The 20,360-nt window shown below is 39.2% G+C and overlaps 1 pseudogene; it reads right to left on the bottom strand.

The window, feature by feature from the left end:
* The window catches only part of LOC129690506 (BRCA1-associated RING domain protein 1-like), a 69,904-nt pseudogene that overhangs the window by 46,511 nt on the left and 3,033 nt on the right, over positions 1–20,360 (bottom strand).

Here is a 20,360-nt window from a genome sequence, read left to right as displayed (position 1 = left end):
CTATTGGTAAAGAAGGGTGTTGAAATCTCCCACTATTAATGTGTGGGGTTCGATGTGTGATTTAAGCATTTGTAATATTTCCTTTATGAATGTGGGTGCCCTTGCATTTGGGGCGTAGATGTTCAGAATTGAGATGTCATCTTGGTGGGTTTTCTTTTGATGAGTATGAAGTGCCCTTCCTCATCTCTTTTCGTTAATTTTTTTCTAGCCCTTAATGGTAATTAATGTTTACCTTTGTTGTTGAGGTATGTTTCTTATATGCAGCAGAATGATGAATCCATTCTGTTAGCTTGTGTCTTTTTATTGGGAAATAGAGTTCATTGATGTTGAAAGATATTAATGATCAATGATTGTTAATTTCTGTTATTTTTGATGTTGATTGTAGGAAAGGGAGGAAGGGAGAGAGAGAAAGTGACAGAGATAGACAGAGACAGAGACTTTTAAAGTTAGACCAAATGCATTTTTGCATTATGATAAAGCTAAGAGCCTATGGGTGTTAGGGAGTAGAGTGTAGTGATTTGAATAGGAATGCCCCCCCCCACGTGCTTATATATTTCAATGCTTAGTCATAAGGGAGTGGAACTGTTTGAAAGGATTACAATAATTAGGAGGTGAGGCCCTGTTGGGGTAACTATGTCACTGGGGGTGGACTTAAAGGTTTCAAAAGCCATGCTAGACTCAGGCTTTTGCTCAAGCAGGATGCCACTCTCAACTACCTCTTCAGCACAAGGCCTGTCATGTCTGCTGCATGCTTCTCACAATGAAGATATTGGACTAAGCCTTTGAAACTACAAACCAAGCCATTGATTAAATGTATTCTTTTATAAGAGTTGCCTTAGTCATGGTGTCTCTTCACAGCAACAGACCATGACTAAGACACCTGATAGAGACTAAAATCTCTAAGTTAAATGCTGACAGTGTTATCTTGAGGCCCCTGGAGAAGGTAAGTAAATATTAGAAAGAAATTATTATCAGGAAACACAAAAAAAATCAGCTTATGGCTTCTGTTCTTGTATACTATGATCTGCATGGCTTTGTAACTGACAGGACTGGAAATGAAAAAATGACAGACACATGCACAAACAAGGTGGGCTCAAATTAACTCAGCAATCTATTCTAATCTCCTGGCTAATTCTCATTCTCTGGCTCACTTGGTCTTCACCTGAGTTCTCTCTCTCTGTCTGTCTGTCTCTTTCTCTGCACTGGCTTCCCTTTCTTCTCTCTTCTTCTGAGAGTTGGGGATATTATATTCTGTCAAATCTTTCTCTGATTTGTCACTTTTTCTGCCACTCAATTAAACATCACTTTCAAACATGGGTCCTTCTACAAACTAACTTTACCTTCACTGTTTGGGATTAAAGGCATGTATCACTATGCCTGAACTTAAGCTTCTCTTGACCTGAAATTTGCTCTATGCCAGGCTAGCTTTGAACTCAGATCTGCTTGCCTCTGTCTCCTGGATTAAAGGCATGTTTGTATTCCAGCTGGATCACACAAACCTAGAAGATCTGTGGATGCAATTTATTGCCAGAGTAGCCATGTTCTGAATTAAAATTTCTCTACACAAGGTGAATAATGCATCCATCAGTAGAGTTCATAAAGGCTTGTGGTTATATACTTTGGTCTCGTGGTTTTTCCAGCAATAAACTAATTTCTTTTTAAAATATGTGACAACAGGAATGGAGAGACGGCTCAGCAGTTAGGAGTCTATTCTGCTCTTCCAATAGACCTGAGTTTGGTTCTCAGCCTCCTGATGCAGGTTCTCAGAACCACCTGGAACTCCAGCTGCAGAAGCTCTAATGCCCTCTTCTAGCACCTCCAGAGGCACCTGCACACCTGTGCACACAGACACACGGGCATACCTACAGTTAAAATAAAATAAACCTAAAACCTGTAATAATAAGTAACAGCATTTCATCAGTCTCGCCTGTAACTCAGTATCTGGGCACATTTCTCCCTTGAGTCTTTCAATTCGAATAGCCACTTTATATCTGAAGAACTACCTCTTCTGCGTACTTCCTAACAGCAAATCTCTGCACATATTTCAGCATGATGCCTGTCATCCTGGGGTTTCAGAATGCTTCAATTACGTCAACACTATGTCTTTCATATATTGTTAGTAAACTGTTTTTTCCAAAGTACTCAAAAAATCCTTAGACAGTTGTTTGTAAGCTTTTACTCTTATAATTGTGATGTATAAAAGAAAATGCCTCCGAATTTATTGGAAACAAACTAAATACTTAAAACTAAAAAATTCACTTACTCTCATTTTGATCATAACAAAATATTCAAATAACCTAATTATTGAGGTTTCATACATATTTAAGAAAATTTATTTTCCAATGGACAAAATAGAAAAAGTTTTCACTTTTAATTTGAACATTCAGATTTGGTCTTAGGCATAAGAGTTTATCTACTGATGAAGTTTCTGTGGGTAAATATTTTCAAAAATGATAGTTAACTTAAGGGAACGTTTACCACAATCACGTGTTGAGCTTAGACCGAAGCCATGAAGGTACTGTTTTAAATCCTTAAAGAGCAAGCTGAAAATAAAGGGCTGTTGAGATGGCTTAGTGGGAAAAGATGCTTTCTGCCAAGCATGATGGACTGAGTTCAGACCCTGAGACCCACCTGATGGGGAGAATTCATTCCTAGAAGTTATTTTTTGAGCTTCACGGGTACCCACAGACAGCCAAACACACGGAGAGTCATACCACACCCCCCCATCCCCACACACCCCCACACATACATGCATGCACACACAGGCACACAGAGAGAATTAAATAAATGAATGAATAAATATAATTAAAATTGTAAATAAATAAAAATAAAGGGGTAGAAAGAAAGAGCAGAGAGCTGGGTTCTACTTCCAGGTTCACAGACGTTTCTCCTCAACACCTGCAGTGGGTGCTTCTTAGCAGCTGGAACAGACACTGTGGCTCCTGCAACACCCTCAGTTTCTTTTGGTATCCCGGGCTTTTCAAGGAAGTGTGCCTGGCTTCTCCAGTGTCTCAGCCCTTTGCTTTGGAAAGCTTCCTCAGGGCCCCACGTCCACAGTGCACAGCAACACAGCAACACAGGAAGCCAGTGGCTTCCTCAGGGGTGGGGAAAAGCTAGAGGACCCTTGTGATGCCAAGGACAGAGTTTGGAGCTCCCTAAGGCCACTCTCACACATTCCATCATTTCCAAGTTTCAAGGTCCCCAGAACCAATTGTTATCACCTTTCAATTGTCAGAAGACTGCAGACTAATGACTGATTAAAGTATTAATTAACACAGCATTATTTTAATGATACAGTGAATATTCATCCAAAATACATTTGTTAAAATTCCAATCTGTGTGGTAATTTTAGGAGGTGAGCCCTTGGGGGGGATTGGTCTGAGAGATGGGGTTTCTGTGTACACAATTACTGCTCTCCTGAAGGAGACTTCGGAGAGATCACTCGCATTTCTCACCTGTGAAGGCACAGCAGAAGAAAAAGCCCTTGTTGATCCAGGAGGTGTGCAGAGAATTTACCAGCACCTTCCTATTAGACTTCAGAGCCAACAAGTCTGTACAAAATCATTCTCTGCTGTTTAGAAGCCACCAGTCAATAACATCTGGCAGTAGCAGCTTAAACAGACTTACAGAAGCCAAAAGCTACAGACTACAGTCCTCCAGGGGAAATCTACGTGATGAGGAGGCCAGGAGAGTGACATCCAGGCTCCAAGAGCCCTCACCCAGCAGGGTCAACCACAGTGACTCCTCCTAGAGCATCTGTGTAGTGACAATGGTGTTTGCAGCCACAGACGTCCATTCAATCGTCAGTATCAGTGATGGAGCCTCTGGAGAAGACACGCCTGCCTCCATAGTCTCAGCCAGTGATGAGAAAACACCTCTCCCTTTGGGCTCCCCTCAGCCTGGATGTCAACAACCGCTTCTCACCTTCTTATTCTATTATTATTTTGTTCATTGCTCACTGTCAAGTCCCTTTATATTCCAATGCCCTGGCTCAGATAGTAATTCCTTCTGCCTTCTATTAGGCTTTTCTTATTTAAATCATTCTGTGGTTTCTGGGCTCTGGGGACATGATGTGCTGATTGAGTGCAGACCTCATACCTGAGACAAACCTCTGGAGAAGAGCATGGAAATTGTCTTCAAGATGTGAATTAAAATTAGCCATTGATAGATAGCTCTATGCCTATTAAATTATAATTTGAGAATAATTAAAATATCTTCTGACACTTGAAAACCAAGATTGTCTTTAAAAATAGATGTTCATTGAAAAGCCTACCAAAAACGTAACCTCTGTAAGCAGGAAAATAACCCAGATGGGAAGAGTTGGGGGCAAGTTACCGTCTTCAACAGAGAAGCAAGCACACACGGATTATAAGCATAAATTAAACTTCCCTTTGTCCTTGTAATACAAATGCTCGCGGCTGACCTTCTGTGTGTACCTGCACAAGTAAACAAAAGCAGGTTGGAAAATAAATTAGGCAATCTGACTCTGAAAATCATATGGAAATGTAAACAACAAACATAGTTTAAACAATATTGAAAATCAGGAAGCATGTTGAACAGCTAATTCAAGATGTATTCTGAGACCATGGAATAAATAAGTGCTATACTATACTCATTAAGACAGAAAAATCAAGATGGTGGCAACCAGGGCGTCTGAGTGGCAGAATATCAGAGACGGCGGTTAAAGCAAGTAACCTAGAGACCAACCCCCAGACACTGACATCAGTGCTTCACGCAGAGGGGAGGGGACATACCAGGTAGAGGGAACGCAGGGTTCCAGCACAGACCTTGTCCTGGACACTGCGCTTTCTGCCTCCCGTGGCCCGGGTCTGGCAGTACCTGCACAGTGCTTGCTGCCTACCTGAGTGTGGTATGCAGATCCCTTCCAGCAATAAGACCTTGAATCGCTCTCTCATCTCCCCTCCCACAACTCTGGCTTGGTTCCTGGAGCCAGTATCCCAACCCCAATTCACAGGGCCCAGGGGCCTAGCACAGCCCAGGGCTTGCCTAGAAGGTGCTTTCCGCCTAACTGAAGGCACTTTCTTTCATTAACTAGACCTCGATCACTCCCTCTTTCTCAAAAGCGGTGTCTGGACTACAGGCAGCACCCCAACCCCAATCCAGGGTTTTTCTGGTCCCCATGTAGAGACCAGCTGGACAAGACAAACTTACAGGATCCTAGGTCCAAGATGTCAAAATCAAATGTGAGTGCCAAGAGGTCAGGGCCTCCTGTGCCAGCAAGCTCCTGTATGACTGAATCTGAATCCATGTTTTGGTTTAATAAAAAAAAAAATGTTATAAAATCAATATATATGTTCTATAGTCTGAAAAATAAAGCAATATCAATGAAATTGAAAGTCAAAATGCATTAAGTAACCTGACATGTTTAGGGGTTGAAAGACAATGTACTGGAGATGACAATTTTCCCTAGAACTATATAAAGAATCAATGTAATTTTTATTAAAATTAAAGAAAAAATAGTCCCATGGTCTAAATGGAAATGTTAAGGACAAGAATATACTAACTCAATTGTTAAAGAACAAATACAAATTAAGAGAAATTATTCTACCTGTCTTAGTTAGGTTTCTATTACTATGATAAAGCATCATGACCAAAAGCAATGTGGGGAAGAGAGGGTTTATTTCATATTATAACCCTGAGGTCACTCTCTTTGACTGACTGAAATCAGGGCAGAAACTCAAGGCAAGAATCTGTAGTTAAGGACTGAAGCAGAAACCATTGAGTGATATCATTTACTGTCTTGCTTCCCAAGCCTTGCTCAGTCTGCTTTCTTATAAAACTCAGGACCACATGCCCAGGGTTGGAGCTGACTATAGTGAGCTGGATCCTCTCTCGTCAATCATTAAGAAAGAAAATGCCCCTACAGAATTGCCTACAAGCAATGAAGTTTCTCTTCCCAGAGAGCTCTGCCTTATGTTAAGCTAATAAAAAGCCAACTAGGACAGTATCTTCTTTCAAGAGTTAATGTCCAGCAACAGTAATCAAGGTTGCATGGTAATCTCAGACCCATAGATACAGCACAAAAAGAAGTCACAAAAGTATGCCCAATGGACTCTGGAACACATAATTTCCTCCAACTAAAAAGAGGAAAGATGGTACCCCACCAACTCTTTAGTCATAAGCTAAACAAAGAAGAAGTTTTTTTTTTAACTAACTAACTAACTAACTAACTAACTAACTAACTAACTAACTAACTACAGTATTTTACAAATGCATTTAGAGTTGTTTATATCAATGCACCATATCAAAGCCTTGTTTAACAATTTGCTCATGAAATTTTTATTTCACCATGTATTTCTGAGATATACTGATAGGTACTATTTTAAATATACAGCTCAATAATTTTAATCATTACTAATCTATGGCAGGACCACTTCACTAATTTTTTATATTCTTTTAATATATACACTTAAAAATGTAACTGTGGACTTAACACGGTGAAAAAAAGATCTACTGTGGATGGTATTTAAAGGGGTGAAAATGTACCCTGTATCAGCAGATCTCAACCTGTGGGCCACAGAGGTTGCTGCATATCAGACATTTACATTCTGAGTCATAATATTAGCAAGATCACAGTTATGAAGTAGTAATGAAATAACTTTATGGTTGAGGGTCACCACACACGAGGAACTGTATGAAAGGGTCACAGCACAGGAAGTTTGAGAGCCACTGGCCTAGATGTATTAAAACTACAGTCGGTAGAGTACGTATACCGTACACTGATCAGCATACATTTTAAAGTCCTCATGTTAAAAATTTGAAAGCACCAGTGGACTTTGTCTTTATAATTGGCTATTTAAAAATATAATCCATTTGTTGAAGATGCTCTCTTTTTTCCATTGTATGGTTTTGGCATCTTTGTCAAAAATCAGGTGTCCATAAGTGTGTGGGTTTATTTCTGGGTCTTCTATTCAGTTCCATTGATCCACCAGTCTGTTTCTATGCCAGTACCACGCAGTTTTTATTACTGTTGTTCTATAGTACAGTTTGAAATCAGGGATGGAGATACCTTCAGAAGATTTTTTTATTGTAGAGGATTGTTTTAGCAATTCTGGGTTTCTTGTTATTCCATATGAAGTTGAGAATTTTTCTTTCAAGGTCTATAGGAACTGTGTTGGTAATTTGATGGGAATTGTATTGAATCTGTAGATTGCTTTTGGTAAGATGGCCATTTTTACTATGTTAATCCTGCCAAGTCATGAGCATGGGAGATCTTTCCATCTTCTGTTATCTTATTCTTATTCTTTCTTCAGAGGCTTGAAATTTTTTTTATACAAGTCTTTGACTTGTTTGGTTAGGGTCACACCAAGGTACTTTATGTCTTTTGTGGCTATTGTGAAGGGTGTTGTTTTCCTAATTTCTTTCTCAGCACTTTTGTCTTTTCAATACAGGAGGGCTACTGATTTCTTTTGAGTAATTCAACAAGTGGTGCTGGTCTAACTGGATGTCTACATGTAGAAAAATGCAAATAGATCCATACTTATCACCCTGCACAAAACTAAAGTCCAAGTGGATCAAAGACCTCAACATAAAACCAGACACATTAAATCAGTTAGAAAAAGTGAGGAAGAGACTTGAACTCATTGGCACAGGAGACAACTTCCTGAACAGAACACCAACAACACAGGCTCTAAGAGCAACAATTAATAAATGAGACCTCATGAAACTGAAAAGCTTCTGAAAAGCAAAGGACACTGTTGTCAAAACAAAATGACTGCCTACAGATTGGAAAAGAATCTTCACCAACCCTATTTCTGACAGAGGGCTAATATTCAGTATATATAAAGAACTAAAGAAGTTAAACAGCAAAAAAAAAAAAATCAAGTAATCCAATTAAAAAATGGGGTACAGAGCTAAAGAGAGAATTCTCTGCAGAGGAATATCGAATGGCAGAGAAACACTTAAAGAAATGCTCAACCTCATTAGCCATCAGGAAAATACAAATCAAAATGACCCTAAGATTTCACCTTACACCCATCAGAATGGCTAAGATCAAAAACTCAAGTGACAACACACTGGAGAGGTTGTGGAGAAAGAGGAACCCTCCTCTACTGCTGATGGGAATGTAAACTTGTACAACCACTCTGGAAAGCAATCTGGCACTTTCTCAGACAACTAGGATTAGCGCTTCCTCAAGATCCACTATACCACTCCTAGGCATATATACAAGAGATGCTCAAGTATACAACAAGGACATCTGCTCAACCACATTTGTAGCAGCTTTATTTGTAATAGCCAGAAGCTGGAAATAGCCCAGATGCCTCTCACTGAGGAATGGATATAGAAATTGTGATACATCTACACAATGGAATATTACTCAGAATAAAAAACAAGGAAATCATGAAATTTGCAGGTATATGGTGGGAACTGAAAAGGATCATCCTGAGTGAGGTATCCCAGAAGCAGAAAGGCACACATGGTATATACTCACTCATTAGTGGATATTAGACCTATAAGATAGGATAAACATACTAAAATATGTACACCTAAGAAAGCTAATCAAGAAGGAGGACTCTGGGTAAGATGCTCAATCCCCATTCAGAAGAGGGTAGATATCAGAGGAGGGAGAAAACAGGGAACAGGACAGGAGCCTACCAGAGAGGGTCCCTGAGAGGCTGTACCCTGCAGGGCATCAAGGCAGATGCTGAGACTCATAGCCAAACTTTGGGCAGAGTACAGGGAATCTTATGAAAGAAGTGGGAGATGGTAAGACCTGGAGAGGATAGGGGCTCCACAAGGAGAGCAACGGATCCAAAAAGTCTGGGCACAGGGTTCTTTTCTAAAACTGATACTCCAGCCAAAGACCACTCATGGAGTTGGCCTGGAACCCCTGCACAGAGGTAACCAATGGCAGTTCAGTATGCAAGTTGCCTCCATAGGAATGGGGACAGGGACTGTCTCTGACATGAACTGATTGGCCTGCTCTTTGATCACCTCCCCATGAGGGGAGAGCAGCCTTACCAGGCCACAGAAGAAGACAATGCAGCCACTCCTGATGAGACCTGATAGACTAGGATCAGAGAGAAGGGGAGGAGGACCTCCCCTATCAGTGGACTGGGAGATGGACACAGTTGGAGAAGAGGGAGGATGGGATTGGGAGGGGACGACGGAGGGGATATAAAGTGAAAAAACTGTAATTAATAAAAATAAAAATAATTAAATAAAAATAATCCTATACAGAATAATGGTAGTGTTGCTTGTGGTTGTGTTCTGGGCATGGAGTTTCCAGGTTTTATTATTATTAAAAATTATTATTAAAATTTTAAAACAAAGGCTTGGAAAATTTCAGGATAGCAAGGAAACTTTATTCAAAATAAAGTGATAGTAGGTATCATAAAGAACTACACCATAAAACATAAAACAGACCACACGTGTGAGGATAATCAAGGCCCATAATTACTGCTTGTGGCTTCTTTTCATGTGGTTTAAGAGGAGGCGTTTGGTTGCTAAGGGTCACAGGGCAGGCCTTTTCTCTTTTGATTGGCAGTCTCAGAGTAGGTATGAATTTGCACATTACACATCTCTCTTCCCAGGATGCATCTTGTTTTAATTATATGTATACCAAACTATGCTAGGCATGAGATGGTAAATAGAAGATTCCCCTTAAATGTTTATTTGATAGACACAGTTTTCTTTATTGCACAGGCACATAAAACCAGTTCAGGATAAATCAACTCTCCTACCGTCACACTTGGATATAAACATATTAAGACTGAATAGAATCTGTATAAATTGAAGGTTATTGACGGGAGAAGAAATGTTATTGATTTTTCAGAGAAGGGTGCACAGACAGCTTCATGCAGGTATAAGTCCTAGGTTGCTATTATTGCTAAATGCATGCTTTAGAAAGATGTGTGTGTACACTCCTTGCAGATACTGGTTTGAGGTTCCAGGTGTATTGTAGGAAAAAAAAAAAAAAAGAGTACGTATATAGCCAAAGCCAAGTGGAGGCCTGTGCTGCTCAGTTATTTCCTGTGCTTGCCTTTCTTACTAACAGGCTTTGCTATAATTTTGCCATATGTCCCCACACACATAAGGATCATGGTGTGATCCACGCTCTTTGTTGTCAGTGGAACTTAGATTCTATCACTGTTCCACTATTGGGATGCTACACAACTCTGGAATACTTACTCGGTTTCTATTCTCGGCTTCTGTGCCCTCATCCTGTGCATTGGTTGTGTTTAAGAACTCTATGAGGCGATAAGTGATGTATTGAGTTACGTGGCATTTAGCAACCAGGGATGTACAGTTATTTTGGTGGTGCTTATCACATTCACCCTTTCACACAGAAAAGAAAGAGTTATACACATGACTTGCTTTTAAATGACCGTCTATGTTAGATTTGCCTGGGTTTTCATTTTTGTGGATGCTATTCATAACTTGGAACATAATGAAACAGTAGCACTTTGTTCAAACCTTCCCTGGGGTGCACCAAGTTAAATTGTATCCTTTCACATAATGTACTTTCCTATTTATTCATAAAAGGAACCGATGTAAAACTAAAAGTGCTCCTTTAAAGGAGAGAACAATCCAGGAAAAAAAAATACAAAGTATAAAGTCACTTTTACGGGACAATTCCTTTGATTTTGCTTTATAAAACAATTAACTACAGTTTGTCTCTTATTGTTGATTGCTTTTCAGTAAATGAATAGATGCCCTTTCAATACAGGTATGTGGCCAGGCTGCTTTCACAGATGACTGCTATCTGACAAAGTCTTCCTCTGGGTCACTTTGAGACTTTTATTATTTTGTCTCTAGACTTTGGGACAAGTGGTCAACAGTCACCACCAAGAACTCTTAAGTTTTAGAAAGTCTTCCAAAATTGCAGGCAGCCATATTTTGACTTATTTTACAAAGCAAAACATAACAGCGGCCCACACATCCCTGCAGATATTTTTGGCAAGGAAGTCAGAAACAAAATGTCACAAGCCTAAACCGCATGTGGAAGACTAGAATTTAAATAGAAAAAAAGCAGAAGAATTTTTGCAGCTTCTCAAGCCCTACTAGATAAGCAATATCTTTGTAATGTGAAGAGAGCCATTTTCATTATCAGAGGGCTTTGACAAGTAGCTCCTCGCACAGCTTATCAAGCCGAATGCCAGGAACATAGCCAGAATACTGATTTTGTTTCTGCTTTACTGTGTGGGAAGGGGAGGTTTCCTGCATTTAATTCAATGACTGCACTGAAAAACTGATAGGTCTCTAGAATTGCTATTGATTTAGAGAGAGAGGGTGGGAAAAGGCAAGGGGAGGGAGGAAAGGAAGGAGAGAAGAAAAGCAACAGAGAACCCTATCTTCTTTTTCTGTTTCTTTATGAATACCTATTTTCACCATGATGGGCGTTATTATCACATGCTTTTCCCCTCTCATGGTTCAATATCTCTTTCTACTCTCCAATACCCCAAACATTGCTTCCAATCCTATTTGACCTACAAAGGATAACTCAACAAATCTTAGGCCTGTTCAGAGAAAAGCCTGTGGACTTTTGTTCCTACATACTAATTTTAAGCTTGGAGGAGAGCAGAAATGTTAACTGTGACAAGATCATTTGAAAAATGCTTCCTTGTACAATGTCCTCTCTTCCCCATGTGACTATGATTGCCAGTGACTCTCCAGTTCAGCTGGTAAAAGAGCTGATGGAAGAGATTGTGGACTAAGACCACATAATCTCCAGCCCTGTGATTTCTGCCTGCCATTTTGTTTCTATGTGTAGTTGTTTTTAACTTGGAATGCTAAGTGTACATCCTACAGATTAGAGTGTGATGTCTTGACATACCTGTACTTCAGGACAGAATTAAGTTAGGTTGAGCCCTGCGTACTTAACATTTCTCCTGTGGCATATATTTTGGTTTTAGCAGAGAAAATTAGGGTCATCATGGAGACAGCTGTGCCATGCTGGTGTTCCACAAACTATTTTCTTAAATATAATATTCTCTATGTATCCCTTTCTCACCCTTCCAGCTCCATTGCTTCTTCTGTCATGGTATTAGACTACCCAATCTCTGGTGTTCCTGAAACCCTGGTGGTCAGAAGTTAGTTGAATGAAGAAATCAAAGGCTAATCTAGATGTATACTGAGTCGCTTATATGCTTATTCTTCAGAAAAATATATTACACTGTATTTGTTTAGTTTCTGTTTGTGTGTGAGTGAGTGTATGTGTGTGTGTGTGTGTGGTATGTATGCATGTGTGTGTGCTGTGGCATGTGTGGAGGTTAGAGGGCAGTTTGCAAGTGTTGCTTCTGTCCTTCCATCATTAGGACCTGGAGAGTAAGGCCAGGTCATCAGTCTTGGCAACAGTGTTCTTACCCACTAAGCCATCTGGGAGAAGGGAAAGAAGGGAAGGGAATATGATCAAAAAGTATTACATGAAAAAAAAAAGTAAGCGAAGAAATTCAGAAATAAATAAATCAAGACATTTTTTAATGTTCTTGGTAGGGAAGGGCTTTTGAGACAGAGTTTCTCTGTGTAGCCTTGGCTGTCCCAGACTTGCTTTGTAGACAAGGCTGGTCTCGAACTCACAGAGATCCACCTGTCTCTGCATCCCTCTGCTGAGATTACAGGCGTGCAACACCATGCCCAGCTCAATATGTTTAAAAGAATTTCTACAGGTAGCTCAGGTAGCAAGCTCAATTTCCTGCACCCAGCTGTGGACACCAAGCCACAGCCGGTGGAACACACACCTCTCTGCGCCAGTTTGTACTAGCTATTGTTTTGCATGTTACTTCCCTCCACAGTGTTTCTATCTCATGAGTCTAGAAGGCAAAGGCTAATTCCCTTATACTTAGCTACTTGTCTCAAAAAGCCCTGGCAGCCTGGAGTAGGTGTTTCCAACTGTAGGAATAGTTCAACAATTAATTCACTGAAATGCCAATAGCTTAAAATATTAATGTAACTAGAAATGAAAACCAGTGAGCAGTTGATTTCTGGCATTTCTCTGAAACGAACTAAATACTTCCTATATCAAATAGATAATTCATTTGACAGTGCCTCCCCTCCCTTGTTTTATTAATTCTATTTTTAGAGATTGCAGAATCCAATGGTCCCTTTTCCTGCTTTACTTTCCTGTCTCACAGTTCAAAGAGGACGTCAGTGTTTCTCTCACTCCTACCCAGAAAGCAGACAAATGTTGTTTCTGGAGGAAAGTGGCAATTGTGTTTGTGTGTGTGTGTGTGTGTGAGAGAGAGAGAGAAAGAGAGAGAGCGAGAGAGAGAGAGAGAGAGAGAGGGAGAGAGAGAGAAAAATTAGAAAATTATTTTGCTTTATTCATGAAAAAAAAAAGAGTGGGAAATAACTCCACAGATCCACAGAAGTGCTTTGGAACAAAGTGATTCAAAGCAAGGTACTGGCAACATGGTGACTCATTGAACAAGGAATTTTCTATTATCAACAGATGTAGATTAGGAATTTGAAATTAAAATTAGAGCAAAAATAGTTCACTGATACCATGAAAGGGAGAAAGAAATGAATCCTAATTGTTTTACTCTGTGATGAAAGTTACAATCCAAACTTCAAAACATTGTCAAATTACTTCTTGGCATGGAGACACAATCTCACTATTGGCTTATGAGTACAAAGATTTACCAGAATTCATATTAAACAACAAAGCAACAGCATTAATAAGGAGTTACTATAGTAACTAATTGATAATAAACATAACATAATACACATACACAGAGGAAAAAACACTTTAAACATTATGTACCACTTATTATTAATAGGATGAGAATGTAGTCCACTGGTGGAGCACTTGCCAGTACCTGGATTCAATCCCTAGTACCGTAATGATGATGATGACGATGAAGCTGGTGAAGATGAAGATGATGATGAAGATGATCATTTGGTTTCAACTCTATGTAATTAGTTTTCAGGTTTTGTATGAAGGGTTTCACTTTATGGTCCTTATTGGCTTATCACTACATAGATCACTTTGGCCTCTGACTCACAGAGATCTACCTACCTCAGCTCTAGGAGTGAGACAATTAAAGGACTGTGCTATCATACCCAGTTCTTATAATAATTACAATAATAAGTATACTGTCCACTGTGTGTTGAATCCATTAGACGTATTTTCTTTCAATGCATGATTACCAGTTATGCAGAGTAGGAAGTAGTTTTCCTACATTATGAAGAAAGAAATTTGGAGACTGAAGGATCCCATATGTATTCACGTGACTTGTACATGTCATCTCCGAGCTTTGAATCCATGTTGCTCTGAGAGGTGACTTGAAAGTGAGGGTTTCTGCCCTGTGCCAGGTCTGCTCTCTTAGAGGAAGTGATGGTATGATGCAGACCCTGGTGATGAGATGGTAGAAGACTGGTTAGATGGGTTAGAACAAATCCATTTGGATTGCGTGCACACATTTTCTGCTTTGACTAAGTTATTGTATTAATTGGATGGATGGCTTCCCTCTTTAAATATATTTTAAATAACTGGATGACATTTGGCTAGTGCATTATGCAATAAACATCTAAGTGAATTAAAATTAAATTGATTTCTGCACACCAAGTCTAAATTAGAGTTTGGCTAATGAAATAGGAAAAATAAGTTGTTACGGACTGACATGAAAATGACTTGATAATAGAAAATATTATGGAACTGTGCCTGATTTTATTAGTTTATAAATAAGTATGTTCAGGCATTCATATGTGGTTAGTATTCGATAGCCAAACAAAGTTAACATCAACTTTGAAATCAAAGATTACATGTCTGATGATTAAGCTTCTTCACTTAAAAAAATAACTTCCTTATTTTTATTGTTTATGAAATTGAGTGTTTTCCCACATGGATATATGAATATCACTTGAGTGGTTAGTGCCCAGAAAGGCTTGATGATGGATAACAGGAGTTCCAGATGTCTGTGAGCCACCACGTGGGTGTTAAAAATTGAATCGAGATCTTTTGAAGAGCAGCAAATGCTCACAGACACTAACCCATTGCCCCAGTTCTTTCCCTTTACTTTCAAAAAATTATTATTATTATTATTATTATTATTATTATTATTAATTACAATCTATTCACTTTGTATCCTGGCTGTAGCCTCCTCCCTTATCTCCTTCCAATTTCACCCACCCTTTCACTTGCCCCCCTCTACCCTCTCCTGGTCCACTAATAGGAGAGGTCCCTGTCCTATACTATCTGACCCTAGACTATCAAGTCTCATTAGGACTGTCAGGATCCTTTTCTCTGTGACCCAGAAACATACTAAAATTTATAATTCTAAAGAAGCTAAACAACAAGGAGGACCCTAATGAAGATTTCTTAATCCTTATTCAGAAGGACAAACAGGAGAGACATTGGAAGTGAGAGAAGACAGGGAACAGGACAGGAACATACTATAGAGGGCTTCTGAAAGACTCTACCCAGCAGGATAGTGAAGCAGATGCTGAGACTCATAGCCAAACTTTGGCTAGAGTGCAGGGAATCTTACGAAAGAAAGAGAGAGATAGAAATACTTGGAGGGGAGAGAGCTCCACAAGGAAAGCAACAGAGCAAAAAATCTGGGCCCAGGGGGTACTGCCAAGACTGATGAATCAACCAAGGACCATGCATGGAAAGGACATAGACCCTCTACTCAGATGTAGCCCATGGGCAACTCAGTCTCCATGAGAGTTCCCTAGTAATGGGAGCAGGGGCAGTCTCTGTCATGAATTCGATTGTTGGCTCTTTGATCCCTTCATTTTTTAATAGGCCATTTTTCTACATGTGGTTGTGTGTGTGTGTGTGTGTGTGTGTGTGTGTGTGTGTGTGTGTGTGAAGGTATGTATGCATATGCACACATAGATGTAGGCACCTTCAATGGCCAGAAGAAGGCATGAGACCTGCAGGAGCTGCAGTCACAGTTGACTGTGACCCACCTGACTTAGGTCCTCTGCAGGAAGAGGAAGCTGTCTTAGCCTCTGCTCCAACTCCCCATCAGTCCAACAATGTCATCTAGTGCTTCTTCTTTAGAACCAATACCACTTAGTTTTCTTTGAGTGAATATCCTAATACAGAACATTTGGGCTGAAGTCTGAGATCTACATGTCTAACCAGAACCAGAAAATGAAGCTGCCGATCTGAGAACAAGAACAAAGAGCAGGGTTTCATTTTTGACCTTTTGTTTTTCCTGCATTCCCATCATGCTGATGTCTTACATTCTCCAAGAATTGGAATGGCTGGTGTGCTTTGATTTTTGCAACTGGTATATATTAGACATTATTCTGCACTTTTATAAACACTGTGTGTCATTATAATATTTTAGGATGTCTGTAGCTCTACTTTCTAGACTTTTTTGTTTTCTTCTGTGCATACCCTGTTCCAGTGTTTTCAAATACAAAATGGAGTTTTTCCCTTCTTCAGCAAAAGACTTCAAATTATGATTATGCTTCTTCTCTAACATTTTAACTTATTTCTCTCCCCTGCATATTACACTTAGATGTTCAGTGTGTTTCTACTGGTGAAAATACCATATTGTAGTATTATTACTAGGTTAATGAAAGTTCCAAGTAAAATTATTAAATCATGGTAAAAACTCAGTGTTTATTGGGTTGAAACAAATGCATATCTATAAAACAAAGTAAATAGAATTGAATTAATTTGCATTAAATAAAAACAAATATCTTTATGCCTCATATTAACATATACCTCACTAAAATTTATTGAAATAAACTTGTAAAAAGCTTTAAAAAATTACAGTAGTTGTTGAAATTGAATTTCCTATAATCAACACAATTCCTACTGTTCTTATGCTCTGTGTTTCTATATAAATAGCAAAACTTTTATTTCATTCTAAAGTTTCTCCCAATAATACAAATATTGAAAGGAAGAAATTCTTCAAAACTCAGTCTACAAGAGTAGCATTACAATGACACCCCATCAGACAAAGATACAAGACAAAAAGATAGCAGAGTACTATCTGAAATAAACATAGACTCAAAAAAACCATCAAATCCAATAATATATCAAAATATTATTTATCGTTATCAAGGTTATGCCAGAAATATAAGGATAATTTAACACATATAAACCAATAAATACATGTCAGTCAAAAAATGAAGGACAAAGTTAGAGTATTATTTTGACAAATGCACAAAAGCATTTAAGATTCAATAACTTTTTGTGATAAAAGGTATAAATAATATAGTAAAGTTTACACTGTGAATGGAGAAAAGCTGAAAGATTTGAAATAATTTTTCTTCTAATATCTGAAACACAAAAAGGATTTCCACTATCACTTCTTGTATCTAAAAAAGTACTAGCGCCTTAGCCACACAAATAAAAAGTTAAAGAAATATAAAACAAATGAAAAAAGAAAAAGTCAAATTTTACTGTTTTCAAATGTAAGATAATATACATATAAAAGCTTGAGAACATTATTGGAACTGAAGTCAGTAAATTTTGAGAATACAAAGTTGACATATGAAGGTCAACAGTATTGTTTTTGTCCCCGGAGGATGTGGCTTAGTGGTGGAGAACTTGCTTTGCTCATGCAAGGTCTAGTGTTCGATTACCACCACCCAAAGCCAACCTTCAAAAATCATAATATTTATAAATCAATAATAACTGTCGTAGTTAGGCTTCTCAGTTGCTGTGATAAAACACTGACAGCTTGGGGAGGAAAAGAGTTATTTTGGTTTACAGGTCATTGTCCATCATCAAGAAATACCAGAGCTGAGTTTGAGGCAGGAACTGAAGCAGAGATTGTAGAGGAATGTTGTTTACTGGCTTATTTTCCATTGTTTGTTCAGCCAGCCTGTATCATGCAGGGCCACCTTCCCTGAGCGGCACTGCCCAGGGAGGGAATGGGCCCTTCTACAACCATTGCTAATCAAGACATTCCTCCCAGGAACATGCCCACAAGCAATCTGGTGGAAGCATTTCTTAGCTGAGGTTCCTCCTTTCCCGGTGTCTCTAGCTTGCACCTAGTTGAAAAACACTAATCAACACAGTAATGTTACTGACAAAGAAATCTTAAAAGGAATCTCACTGATGTTAACTACAAAACATAAAATTAAGAACCTAGGATAAATTAAGCCAAGGAAAGGAAGGACCTCCCAAATTAAAACTGCAAAAGCTGATTTAGATAGAGTTCTTATAAAAGATGGAAATCAATGGGTGAAAGGAGTTGGTGCATGGAACTGTCTGTGCAAATGATTATTAAACGATTACTGCATTAAAAAATGACCATACTTATGCCTTTTCACAATTTCTTGAATCTTTCTCTTAACAGTCTGTATATCAGGTATCTATGAACTTAGTTTAAGCATTCAGAGTTTTAGTATTTCTTCCTAGCTCAGTGTCCGGTGCCACAGTGGCACACCGAGATGCAAAGTACTTGAAATGAAAATACAGTGATTTACTAGACCATGAACTCAGACCTCGGTTACGCCTTTGGTGATTGTTGCACAGCCATCTCAGCAGCAGAAAGAATTGGCAGCCTCTGATTTGATAGATATCAGGGTCTCTCTGAATGAAGTATCTTCCTCCTCAGAGAGCACTCAGAATGAGGATCATAAGTCAATCCTAAACATATGCAATTTTCATTTATGTTAGCCAGTAACCTCAGGTTCAAAGCTATCCAAAGACAGCTTATTTACTGAAGCTCTGTCTAGGGAGAGATTATATGATTTTTTTTACAGTTCTCTTAGAAAACAAGGCAAGTTTCTCATCTCTCTGTTCCAAAAAGCAGCAACTGTCTAAAATATTTGTCTTTTAATTTTTCTTAGTCTTCCTGTGCTGTTGGAGTGAAACGAGGAATGAATGGATGCTGTCTGACAGTGACTTGTGATATTCTGCTGTAAAACCTGCCTTTAAACAAAATGCACGCCACCTGCTTGCAGGGTTGGAGATTTATAGAATTGTCGAACAGACCCTGGCTGACACCGTGTGTCCTGAACTTCAGCATTGCTCCTGCAGTTTGTGGAGGGAGAATCAACAGTATTTCCAGTCAAAATAAGTTCTTCAACACTGTTTGTGTCCTGTCAATACATTAGGCTCTGTATAGACAGCAAGAATAATATCATTACCTAGAAATTAGGCATTTTAAGGAAAGAAGTGCCAATTCTGAATTACATTTCTGTTCCATTGCAATCTGGCGGGTGCACATGCTGCACAAAACTGGAAGGGGATATTCTCACTACTTGACTGAAAAGTACATGAGCAACAATAGAATTTTCTATATTTCAAGATTGGGTATAGAGAGATACCATGACCAATTAATCCAATCCATGTTTCGCACAGTCCAAAGGCCAAGATTCCTTTGATTCTTGGAAAAATGCAACTTGTTAGTGTTAGTAGAAAATGAGTCCTGATAAGCCCACTACATCTTAGAGATGTCCTTATTGTCATTCATAATACTTGGCTGTTATTTTGAATCATTGGCCTACAGGTGTATTTGCATCCGTCTCCAGCTCATTTACCCACCACCCTCCAGACCTGACCCTGTCCTCTTTGTGCTACAGAAACAAGATGACACCAAGAGAGCAGAGGGAGAATCCTGTGGCTTCAGAATGTGCTAGTTCACTGATGACAAGCCACTGCACCTAAATCCTCCTGGACTGCTCAGCAGATGAGCTGAGAAAGTAACAAACACCGGCAGCAGACTTGTGTACTGTTAGAGAAGGTTACATATGAAAAAGTGCACATAGCACAGAGACTACCAAACAAATGACTCGTTGTCATAACACACTTGTGTTCAAGTCCCAGCTGAGACTTTAATAGTCATACAGGTGTGGGGTCATGACTCACTCTAGATCTCCACCATCTAATTTATAAAATGCTGGTGGTGAGCTGTCCTTTGCAAAATCTGCGCAGAATAAGAATCACTGGTGTATTAAGATGTCTAGCAACATGTGAGCTCAAAGGAGCTCTTCAGGATTTTGAGCTATTCTTCGTGTTTAAGCCTAGGGATGATTTTGACATAGGGCTTAGTATGAGTCCTCTGTAGGCCAAAGATTTAAACACTGGGAACACTAGCCAGGCAGAGCCCTTTGAGCATCCGTTGTACTTGCTTCCTTGACATGTTGGCTTACAAGGCCTATAGAGATAAGTACATCCCCAAATGCACTCCTTGTACCCAACACAAATTGGGTCAAATCCTATTCACCCTTATTTGGGAAAAGGACCCCTCTATTCCCCCAACTGAGTAACCCAAGGGCATTTAGAGCCATCCTTTCTTCTCCATCTTCTATGCCTTTAAAATTTCCTGTAACACTGATGGTGCCCACTTCTCCTATGTTGGGCTGAAATTCACAAGTGACTCCCTTTCTTCATCCAATCCTCATTCTTTGCTCCCTCTCTCTGTGCCACGTATCTGATCCATATCTATACTGTCATCTCCTTTGGACAGCTTTTTTTTTTT

The sequence above is a fragment of the Psammomys obesus genome, unplaced genomic scaffold (genome assembly GCF_907164565.1).
Source record: "Psammomys obesus unplaced genomic scaffold, mPsaObe1.curated_primary_1811, whole genome shotgun sequence".
In the NCBI taxonomy this organism is placed as follows: Eukaryota; Metazoa; Chordata; class Mammalia; order Rodentia; family Muridae; genus Psammomys; species Psammomys obesus.
Note: the sequence above shows the minus strand (reverse complement) of the source record. Positions and strands in the feature narration are given on the sequence as shown.